Below are 12,102 nucleotides of genomic sequence, written 5' to 3' on the forward strand. Positions count from 1 at the left end.
GGATCTCTTGATCATACACTAGTGTTCCTAGGTACTTGTAAGGGGGCGTGGTTTGAATCTTTTCCTTAGAGATCACCAGATTCGCCGCCGTTAAAGCTTTGGTGGCGTCTGCGAGCAATATCTCCACTTCGCCACTAGATGGCGCTGCTAACAGAATATCATCTACATATTGAATTATGTGACATTTCCCGTGTTTCTGTCTAACCTGTTCCAGTGCATTAGCTACATATTTCTGACATAAACAGCTGCTTACACGCATGCCTTGTGGAAGGCACAGCCATTCGAATCTTTTGAAAGGAGTACCATAATTTATTGAGGGTACAGAAAATGCAAATCTGTGACAATCTTGTGGGGACAGGCGAATATTGAAAAAACAATCCTTCAAATCTATAACTATCAGCTTCCAGTTTATGGGAATCGGACCCGGGGAAGGTAATCCCGGTTGCCTTGTCCCCATGTCCATTAGCTGTTCATTGATCTTCCTAAGATCATGGACTAGCCTCCACTTCCCTGCCTTCTTTGGCACCAGAAAAATCGGGGTGTTCCAGGGACTGTTTGATTCTCGTATGTGACCTAATCTCAATTGTTCTTGTATTATGGCCTCTAAATGTACTAATTTCTCCTTAGATATAGGCCATTGGTTAATCCAAATGGGTTTGGAACTTAACCATGTGATAGGGTCAGCAAATAGTGGGGCGACGCTAGCCGCACCCACAAATTCCGTGTGCAGTCTGTCCGATGTAGTCAATGTTATGTTCATTGCGGACATCACCTCTCTGCCCCACAGAGATTGGGCAATATCTAGTACATAAGGTTTAAATGTACCTCTATGTCCTTCACTATCAGACCACGATAAAGAATTCGCTGATTGGAGAATGTGCTCAGGAGTGCCTATGCCTACTAACTTCTGGTGAGGTTCAATGACTTCCCATGACTCTGGCCAATCCGTAGCAGAGATCACCGAGATGTCTGCTCCAGAATCCAGGATGCCTGATATAACCCTGTCTTCTACAAACAAAGACATTACCATCCTATCCTGAGTCACTTTTTGAGACCAAAACAATCCATGGGCTGTGGAGTCAAGGCTGCTTTTTTGAAGCTTGCTCTTTAGAGAGAAATCAGCCTCAGGGAATATGGTCAGATAGGCTAAATTATTGTCCTTTGAAATGCAAAATGCTGGCTTTGCAGCAGCCAGGATGTGGAGCCCATTGGTCTCCTTATCCTGAAACAATGTGGGAAAGATTTCTAAACCCTTTGCAATGAGGTCAGGGTCGCCTAGTATTAACCCTTTAGCACCTTGAGGTACTGGGAAACGAAAGCTGGCTGGAATCCAAGTAGGTTCTGAGTTCTCTTTCAATACTATGCTTTCGGTTGCTATAATAGGGAAACGAAAAGAATACCTCATGGTCCTGCCCTGATTTGCTCCTGGGCTCAAGGCTGGCCCGAAGTCTAGTTTAACTGGGTGTTAGATCCTGTGTTGGGAAGACTTCGCTTATTGCTAGCTCTGCACGTGGAAGCCCAGTGCCTGCCCTTTCTGCATTTGGGGCAGATACCTGGAGTCTTTCCTGGTCTTCTATTTGGACATGCTTTACGATAGTGACCTTTCCTGCCGCATGCATGGCAATGCCCTGTGAGCATTCCCTGCTGCTCACTCACTGTTAAAACAGTTCGTGTCTCACCCATGCCTATGTCTTGGCAAGCTCTTAAAAAATCTGTCAGGGTCCCTGTAGCTTTAATGGGAGCTAAAGCTGTCCTGGCCTGTTCATTAGCATTTAAAAAAGCAAGGTCCCGAATGAGAACCTTGGCTGCATCTTCGTGAGGGATATGTCTGCGGACTTCTGTACTGAGCCTATCCACAAAGTCAGCAAACGATTCGTTCTGCTTTTGGATAATCTCTGTATACAAGCTCTCTGAATCCTTCCCGGGTAGGGCTCTCCATGCCCTAGTGGCCGCGCTGGCTATCTGGTTAAAAATCTGCTCTGTGGCTGCGATTTGCCTAGCAACAGGTTCAAATTCTCCTTGCCCTACCAATTGTTCAAAGGGCACGTTGATTCCTGCCTGCCTGTTCTCGGAGGCCTGCAGGGAACATAGATCATGGAATTTCAGTTTCCAGGTCAAATAGTCACCTCCGCTGAGGGCGGACTCGGCTGCCAGGTACCAGTCAGCCGGTGTGAGTGTCTGTTGAGCCAGGTTACTGAGGAGCGCTAGTGTGAATGGCGCGATTGCCCCGTTTTTCACTACGCTGCTTCTGAGCATTTTCAAGACCTTACAGTCTATGGGCTTGTGCTGGGCAATGCGTCTGTTGGCATCCTCAGGGTCCTCTATATACCTGACTGGGAAAGCAGAAATGCCCTCCTTGTCTTTTTGAGTAGGCGTGATCGGCTCATTCCTGGGTGAATAAGGCTTAGAAACTTCAGGTGAGCAAGGTGGGGGTGGGGAGGCCACGAGGGAGACTCGTGAAGCCAACCCGTAGTCTGGTGGAGGAGTGGGAGGGGGAGGGGTCAGAGTGTCTAAGGAAGGATACAGCTTTGGAGTTGCAAATGACTCTTTTGTTTTACTCCTCTTCCAGCTATAGCCTGGGGCCTCTGGCGGATCCCTAGACCACTCTGAACACTCTCCTTCCCTTCCCCCATCAGTCTCCTCAGGAGCAGTGCCTTTGAAATCCTGCTTTTTTAATTCCTGAGTCTGTGGAAATTCCTTCTCCCCTGCAGTATAGGTACTAGTAGCTAAATCCTCTAGAATGGTTCTGATAATTGACCAGGTGTTAAATACCGTCTTCCTGACTCTGTTACCTTCCTTTTGATAGTCCTTTAAAGACTGTCCGATTAGGTCCCATTGCGCAACTTCTAGCGTCCCCTTGGCTGGGAAGGCTGGGAAAGCCTTTTGAATCACCTGTAGCAAGGCTTTGATCTGCGCTTTGGAGACCTTCCTACCTCCCTGTTCCACTAACGACATGAGGAGTCGTATATAGCCTGCGTGGGAGGAAATATTCAAACCCATCTCTGAGACCAACTCACCTTCCTTTTTCCAGACCTGAAGGGAATCGTCTTTTGGCTTCGTTCACGCGAGCCTGAAGAATTCCTTCACGTGTTGGGGCGCGCCCTCCCAAACCGCTGTGAGAAATAAAGGTAGAATGCCACGAGAGTGCTAGGAGTGGGCCTTAAGCACGTCTGGGCGCCAGAATGCAACCTCCCGGCCTGCAAGAGGCTGCAAGGGGGGAAGAATTTGAGAGGATAGAGATAGAGAAGAGATTTTTACCCGCGAAGGGCGTGAACGAGCCGACTTTAGAGATGTGAGTAACCGAGTCAGTAGACGAATATTATTTGTATGAGCCACAGCTAAGCTCCGACCACTGGGTGTGAATATTCAGGCTGAAACCACCCAATGATCCTCTTTTAACACCGTACCGGTCAGAGGATAAAGCTAGTGCAGATGGAAAGGAGACTAGGAACTACAAGAGGTAGATAATGCTAGATAGCATTATGAGAAAGAGAGGAAGTAAGGCAGGCCTGGACTAATGACCAGGCCTTAGTAAGGCAGGCCTGGTCTAAGGACCAGGCCTTATTAAGAAAGATAGAGAAGAGGGACAGGGGAGAAGTTGCTACTTGCCAGACCCGGGAATCCTGAACCAGTGGGCGGAGCTTAGAGGAGCTGGTTTATTTATAGTCATGCCAGCTCAATACATATTGAACAGTTATATGATACCTCAATACATATGGATGAGTTATCTGGGGTACCCCTATTGGATAATACAACCTATGACAAGGTGAAGGTGGGGTTTTACTCCTCAGGTGAGTGGGACACAGGAAAGCAAGGTTTCGCGCCTAAACTTCAGCCATGCTGGCAATAAAGTTCATTGCCATGCACATAATGGCCATGTGCTCACTCACATTCCTTGCTTCCCCACAACGTCTATGGGCTGGGCTGCTACATCTAACCTGGACAGGGAGAGTTAGTCCTTAGGTCTCTGCAAAGCCGAGGACCTGAGGAAGTCTCTCCTCAGGCTAGTCTTTTTAGAAAATCCAATATGAAAGGAGCCAACCTTTCACTCACCACATCTTGGGTCCAGTCAGCAGATTCTCTACCACCTTCAACTTCAAAGAAAGAACTGTCTGTAGAACTGTACTCAGGAAGTTGTTACTCCCTTTTAAAGATACTTTCTCTTGTGTCACTTCCTGTGCCTTCCCCTAATTCTACATCTACCAATCGCAGTTGAAGTCCTACTTTAGGACTGCCCAGGAGGCAGTCAGTCAATTCTGATTTGTCACCCACTATTACACATGTGAGACCTCCCTACTCGTGTTAATGGGATGTGTATGCTTCTGGTGATTAAATCCTAAAATGGACAGATCTTCCCACTCAACTTTAAGTAGGATGTTTACACTTTGGGCGATTAAATCTAAAAATAGGAAGGGGTTACAATTTCACCTTCAAAATCAGGGGAGAATTAATTAATTTCATTTTCACAATCAGGGGAGAATTAAATTGAATTTTTACAAGGGATTCATCTGCCTTGGACTTCTGCATTGAAGACTGATTCTGCACTGGTAAGTCTCTTGCTGAAGAGACTACCATGACTTCTAGTTGGAGATTGGGACCTGAGGGAGACTTTGTTGGAGTTGAGCTGGATTTCTTGGGATTGGCAATTATAGGGTATTTATCTAGGAAATATTTTCGAACTCCTTCATATATTTCCCTCTTTACTATCTCTACCCTGCTGTAATAAAACTACTAAAGCTACTAACATAATCATAGTTTAATTTTTAATTTTTATAAATGCATCAACAATTCTTATTTAAAAATTTTTATATTTGTCAAACCAAACTTTTAACTATTACATTTGGCAACCAATTTTAATTATTACAGAAGGCTTGAACAATGATATTCCAGAAGGCAGGGAAGAGGGTTTAGAACCAAGAATCATAAGCCAATCAAAACTTCTTTCAGGGAGAAAAATAGTCATTTAATAAGATTTCCAAGAATTTCTGATGAAAAAAATCAGACCTAAACAGAAAATCTAATGTCCAAATACAAAATTCAAGTGAAGCATAAAAAGGTAAAAAAGAAAGAGAAAATTTAAGTGACTCAATAGTGTCAAATTATTTATAATCATACAAGGAAAGATATTTTGTAACTTAAAGTTTTTATATTTCCTATAGAAGATAGAAGTATATATAGACAGAAGGTATGGTATAAAGCTGCATAGTTTGATATACAAAAAAGATCAAGGAGTGAAAAAGAGGATTGTGCTGAGAGAAATGGGAAGAGAGAGGTAAAATTGGTTAAATTATAACACATAGAGGGTGTGTGGGGGAATCATTATAGTGAAGGGGAGGATAAGGGGGGTGACAAGGCAATATTTAACCTCATTCTCAATGGAATTGGATCAAAGTGGGAATAAAAACCAGAATCATTACAGTATAGAATCCTATCTTATCCTATAAGAAAATAGGAGAAGAATTAGAAGAGTGGTGGTAGGAAGGGGAGTAATATAAGGGTGGGGGAATGAAGAATTGATTAAAAGCAAAGCACTTGTGTGGAGGGACAGAGTGAAAGGAGAAAGTATAGTTAATAGGGGAAAACAAGATGGAGGGCAATACACAGATAGTAATGTTGATGTAAATGGGAAGAACTCAGACTTAAAATGAAAGTGTATAGCAGAGTGGATTGAAACCCAGAATCCTTTGATATGTTGTTTATAAGTAAAACACTTGAGGCAGGTAGACAGATACAGAGTAAAGGTAAGGGTATAGAATAGGATCTATTGGACTTAAACTGAGATTAAAAAAATCAGCAGTAGCCATTATTATCTCAGACAAAGTTAAACCAAAAATAACTCTGATTAAAAGAGATTCAGAAGCAGGTAACTACATCTTGATAAAAGGTGGCATAGGCAATGAGGTAATATCAGTAATTATTATATATGCACCAAATGTTATAACCTCCAAAGTTTTAAAACAGAAACTAATGGTTCTTCAGGAGGAAACACAGAGTATACTAGTTGGGGACCTCAACCTTCCCTTATCAGAACTCGATAAATTGAACAAAAAAATAAACAAGAAAAAAGTAAATGAAGTAAATGATTTTTTTTAAGTTAGATTGAGTAGATCTCTGGAGCAAACTGGATGGCAGTAGAAAGGAAAATACCTTCTTTTCAGTAGCACATGGTGTATTTACAAAAAAAAAACCATGTACTATGTCATAAAAACTTCACAAGCAAATGCGGAAAGGTAGAAATTATAAATGCAACCATTTCAGATCATTCAGATCATGCAATAAGATTAGAGTCAATAAGGGTTCATAAGAAGAAAAGCTAAAATTAATTAAAACTAAACAATCTATTTCTTCAAAATGTGTGTCAAAGAACAAATTATAGAAACAATCAATGATTTCATTAAAGAGAATGATAATGAGACAATATATCAAAATTCATGGGTTATCAGGCAAAGCTACAGTTAGGGGGAAATTTATATACCTGAACACTTATATCAATAAAATAGAGAAAAAAAACCAGATAAATTAATTTGGCATGCAACTAAAAAACTAGATAAAGAACAAATTAAAAATTCCTAATTAAAGACTAAATTTGAAATCCTAAATATAAAAGAATTTAATAAACTTGAAAGAAAGAGAACTATTGAACTAGTAAATAAAACTAGGAGAAAACAAATTAAATAGATAGAGCAATGGTTAATTTTTTTTTAACCCTTACCTTCCATCTTGGAATCAATACTGTGTATTGGTTCCAAGGCAGAAGAGTGGTAAGGGTTAGGCAATGGGGATAAAGTGACTTGTTCAGGGTCATACAGCTAGGAAGTTTGAATCCAGATTTGAACCCAGGACCTCCCCTCTCTGGACCTGACTTTTAATCCACTGAGCCACCCAGCTACCTCAAAGTTAATTTTATTTAAAAAAAGAAAAGAAGGAAATCAAATTACCAGTATCAAAAATAAAAAGTGTAAATTCACCTCCAATGAAATGGAAATCAAAGCAATCACTAGGAGCTATTTTCCCCATTCATAGACAATAAATCTGCCAATTGACTTGGAATGGATTAATATTAAGAGAATTATAATTTACACAGATTAAAAGAAGAGTAAATATGATACAATAATTCTATCCCACAAAAAGAAATTGAGCAAGCCATCAATGAACTGCTTAAGAAAAACACCCCTGAGTTAGGTGAATTCACAAGCAAATCCAATCAAACATTTAAAGAACAACTAATCCCAATACTATATAAATTATTTGGGGAAAAAAGGCAAATAAAGAGTCCTATTATACAAATATTGTGCCTATACTTAACCCAGGAATTCCAAAAACAGAGAAAGAAAATTACAGACCAATTTCCTTAATGAATATTGATGAAAAAAAATCTTAAATGAAATGCAAACAGAGAATTCAACAATATATCAGCAAAATATACAGCAAGGATTATTCATTATGAGAAGGTTGGATTTTTACCAAAATTTCAAGGCTGGCTTAATATTAGGAAAACTATCAGAACAATTGACCATTATACAATTTAAATTATTGACCAATACTTAAAGTATTATATTTTATAAAGTTTATTATCTAAGAAAATAGAACCATGTGACTAAGTTTTTCTACCTCCTCAAAAAGCCATCTCCACCAAAGCTGCAACAGGAAGACCAGAGAGAGAGAGAGAGATGGATCTCCACCCAATTTATATCCTGTCTACATCAGCATGTAAGGACAGAAAGTGAGTGGAGTTCTGGGAATCATAGTTTTGCTGGGAATTATAGTTTTGTTAGGGATCATAGTTCTTAGAGTAACAGATTCTAATTACCCAATCCCCCTGACATCCTTTGGAAGACCAGTCTCCCCAATGGATCTTATAAACATAACTTAGAAATTACAATTATTTGGGGATAAAGAGGAAAGAGGACAAAACCAATGAATACTAGGCACATTGACAAAAAATCTAATTAGGGGGAAGTCCCCTTTGGCATAAGAATATACATACAAAATAAATGTATTACAACTCCCTACAGTTCAATTAATTATACTCCATGGTTCATTCTGGGTCTTCTGATCCTATGAGGTTTCTTCAGGCATCTTCATGGTGCCTTCTTCAAACAATTCATCTTCTTGATTCAAAGACTTTTCAATTTCCTTTTCCTGAAATGTTTCTTTCTTTAAGTATTTTTAAATTTTATGACAATTATATAATCCCTATGACAATTACACATTCCCCCCTGAGAAGGGTGTTGACCAACACTTGGATCCACTCAGGTAGTCCCTGAAGCTTATGGCTTTTAATTTTGGATGAAATGCTCCCTCTTGGGGGTCATTTAGGGGTGCCATGCCCCTTCAGGAAATTTTATAAGACTATAACCCAACACGGGGTAACCAACCCCTTGGGTTTGCTCCTTTCTTAGACATGAGATTGTAACAGCTCCAAAGGCATATCTTTTTTATGTCCCATCCATTATACTGTGGAGGCAAGGACTATGATATTGGTCCCTCCTTTGGCATGAGACTGTAACAGCTCTAAAAGGCATGTCTTTCATATGTCTCCTCCATTTTAATGTGGAGGAGAATAGTGCTATAGCACTTCACTTCATCTACTAAATGGACCCTTACCTCTTGTTACAAACAACTCAAGGGTATCTTCTCTAGTCCAGTCATAGGGGAAAGGTACAAATAGAGAGAGTGTACCAGGATATATAGCTAATAGCCAAAACACAGTAGCTTAAAATGATTCAGTGTAACAGGACTTGACAAACAAAATAAAGTCTTAAAACAAGCAATCAGAAAATACAATATATGTGACAGGATACAGGCACTGAATTCAACAGGCTTCTTCACTATTTTGGAGGGGAACAAACTCAAACAGTTAACATCAATAAGACAATGGGGTCTGAAATCCACCTCCAGACTCATTAAAGTTCCTTCTCTTCCCCAGTATCATCACTAGATGGTACAGAGACTGAATTGGCTCTGGTGATGAGAAAGTATGGAGAAATAAATCTCTCTTACTCTCTGAGTTATTAAAGTTCTTTTCAGTGCTTTTCATAAAAGTCTTTAACTTTCCTCCAAATTTTCCAGTTGGTTCTCAAGCTGAGCTTTTAGTTCAGCCATTAGTTGAGTGGCAGGAGTTGGACAGGAAATGTATTAAATAGGTCAAGATTGACATGAATCTCTTATTTGCATCTCTAGAATATTTAGGGTATTTGCTAAGTTTCTCTTGAAGAGAGATAGATAAAATACACCATATCCCACTACCAATAATTATACCCAGGAACACTGCTAATTAGATCCATTGTGAAATGTTCTCTGGGATTATGAACCATTTTAAATAAGAAAGAAACAATGTTGTTCCAGCTTGGGGAATGTCTTAAAAATTATTTTGAATATTTTTTAATCATTTAAATTTAATTATTAAATTGCTTGTAATTCTGGTTTTTGTCAGTAGATGACACTACTGATTAGGGGTTAGTGTCAGGATATGGTCTCTTTAAAGGATCAATTACGAGACTAACAGAAATCATATGATTTTCTCCCTAGATAAAGAAAAACTTTTAACAAAATACAACACCATTCCTATTAAAAACACAAGAACTCATAGGAATTAAAGTATCTTTCCTTAAAATAATATTAGTATCTATTTAAAACCATCAGCCAGTATCATCTTTAGACATATAGGTTGATGTTATAAGTAAATCAGGGGAACGTAGAATAGCTTACCTATCAGATCCATGGAGAAGGGAAGAATTTATGAACAAACAAGAGATAGAGATAATTTTAAGATCTAAATTGAATAATTTTGATTACATTAAATGAAAAAAATTGTACAAACAAAACTAGTGTAACCAAGGTTAACAGGGAAACAACAAACTGGAAAAATTTTTTATAAGAAATATTTCTGATAATGGTGTAATTTCTCAAATATATAAAGAACAATTGCAAATGTATAAGACTCTAAGCCATTCTGCATTTGACAAATGGTCAAACAAATGAATACACAGTTTTCAGATGAAGAAATCAAAGCTATTGATAAGCATATGAAAAAATGTTCTAAATCTCTCTTGATTTGAGAAATGCAAATTAAAACGACTATGAGGTACCACCACATACCCATCAGATTGTCCAATTTGACAGTAAAGTGATAACTGTTGTAGGGGATGTAGCAAAAGTGGGACATTAATGGGTTGCTGGTGGAGTTGCAAACTAGGTCTGTATCCCATAGAAATGTTTAAAAAAGTAGAAAGGACCTACTTGTACAAAAATATTTATAACTGTTCTTTTTGTGGTGGCAAAGAATTGGAAACTGAATGGATGGCTACCAATTGGGGAACAGCTAAACAAATTATGGTACAGATTATGATTGCATACTATTATGTTGTAAGAAATGATAAAGAATGATTTCAGAAAGAAATGGAAAGCTTTACATGAACTTATGCAGAGTGTAATGTTGGAGATAAAGGAAGGAGGGAAGGAGGGAAGAAGGGGAGAGAGAGTGAAGGGGTTGTTTTTCTCCTCCTTTACTTATGGGAGAGGCAAGCCAGGTACTGTCTCCTTGGAAAGGATTTTACTCCAATGAGATGTTGTCTTGAGAAATGGAGGACAGGAGACTGGAGAGGGATTGATTCAATGAGATGGCACTATGCCTCCTCCAGAGGAGGTCAAATCTGTCTCTGTGAGGCAAGATGACTCCTTGTGATTTCCACTTCCCAAGGGGACATCTACTGTCAGTCCCTGGGGGTTTTGTTATGGCCAACTGTCAAGGAATGAATGGTAGTTTCCTTGGTCAGAGATGCTGAGTCAACAGGGATTTTGAATCAACCCCCTCCTTGTGAGAAATATGATGAGCCCAAGTCTTTGGGTTGCCACAGATAAGGACAGGATTCAGCTTGAAATCCTGTCTCAGACTATTTTAACCTACCTCTCTTGTTTGATATCTAAGGCTATCCCAAACCCCAATTCTAAATATTTCTAAATGATTTATTTGAGGTTTAGTGAGGCGAGTAATGGCAGAGGTCTGAGGAAAAAGGGAAGTGGGTAAAAGGGAGCCGTAAGAGTTGCCCCTCTTGCAGATTGGCCTCAGAGGCTTTCTGGACTCTGGCCTCTCTTTTTTCCAACTGCTTCTTGATCTTACTCTTAAAGCTAACTAAATCCTAAGGCACAGTTTAAGGAACAGGTAAGGGAGAGAGAGATCTCAGGGAAGGATCTGGTTTGCTCTGGCCAGGGTGAGTCCAATCTAAATCATTCTTGAGAAATTGGGAAGCTGTTGTTGAAGAGTCTCAGTGGAGGCATGTTGGGGTCCCAGAAGGAAGACAGGTCCCAACTGGATGGCCTTTTTCTCAGCTTCCAGGAGATCCACCTTCCTCCTTCACTTCCCAGGATGGAAGTAATCCTGTCAGTTGGCTTTCACTCCCAGGATCCTCAGCATTCTCTTCGCCTTCCTCCACTCCTCTTCAGGCTCAATCTGTCAATCAGCCTGACTTCTCAAACGTAGGATCTATCCTTACTCTACAAGAGTGAAATAAGCAGAACCAGGAGCACATTTTATTCAGTAACAGCAATATTATAGAACGATCAACTGTGACAAAGCTAGCTACTGTCAGCACTACAGTTCTGAAGGCTTATGACAAAGAACATTATCCACCTCTAGAGAAAGAACTGTTGGAGTCCGAAAGCAGATGAAAGCACACCATTTTTCACTTGTTCGTTTGAGTTTTTGGTGTTAAATATAACCCAGATCTAAAAGCTTGCCAGCTCTGGGGGAGGGAAGGGAAGGGAGGAAAGGAGACGATTTGGGGCATGTATAACTTCAGAAAACTTATGTGAAAACTTCTTATTATATGTAATTGGTAAAAAAAAAATTACAGAAAAAGTAAAATGAGTGGCCGAGGGAGAATTTATTATTTCTTAGGCAAATTCAAAGGAGCAAGAGTAGAAATTAATATCTCCCCAAAAGGCAATAATCAAAATAGATGGTTAAATATATAAGTAGGGAAGCTGCTTTATGATTAAAACTGCATAGATTATAAAATGCTAATGATTTGTTTCCATTACATAATATAACATTTATTTATTCAAAAGAAAACCTTATTGAACTGAATGATAACATAGACC

Source organism: Monodelphis domestica, chromosome 7 (genome assembly GCF_027887165.1).
Source record: "Monodelphis domestica isolate mMonDom1 chromosome 7, mMonDom1.pri, whole genome shotgun sequence".
NCBI lineage: Eukaryota > Metazoa > Chordata > Mammalia > Didelphimorphia > Didelphidae > Monodelphis > Monodelphis domestica.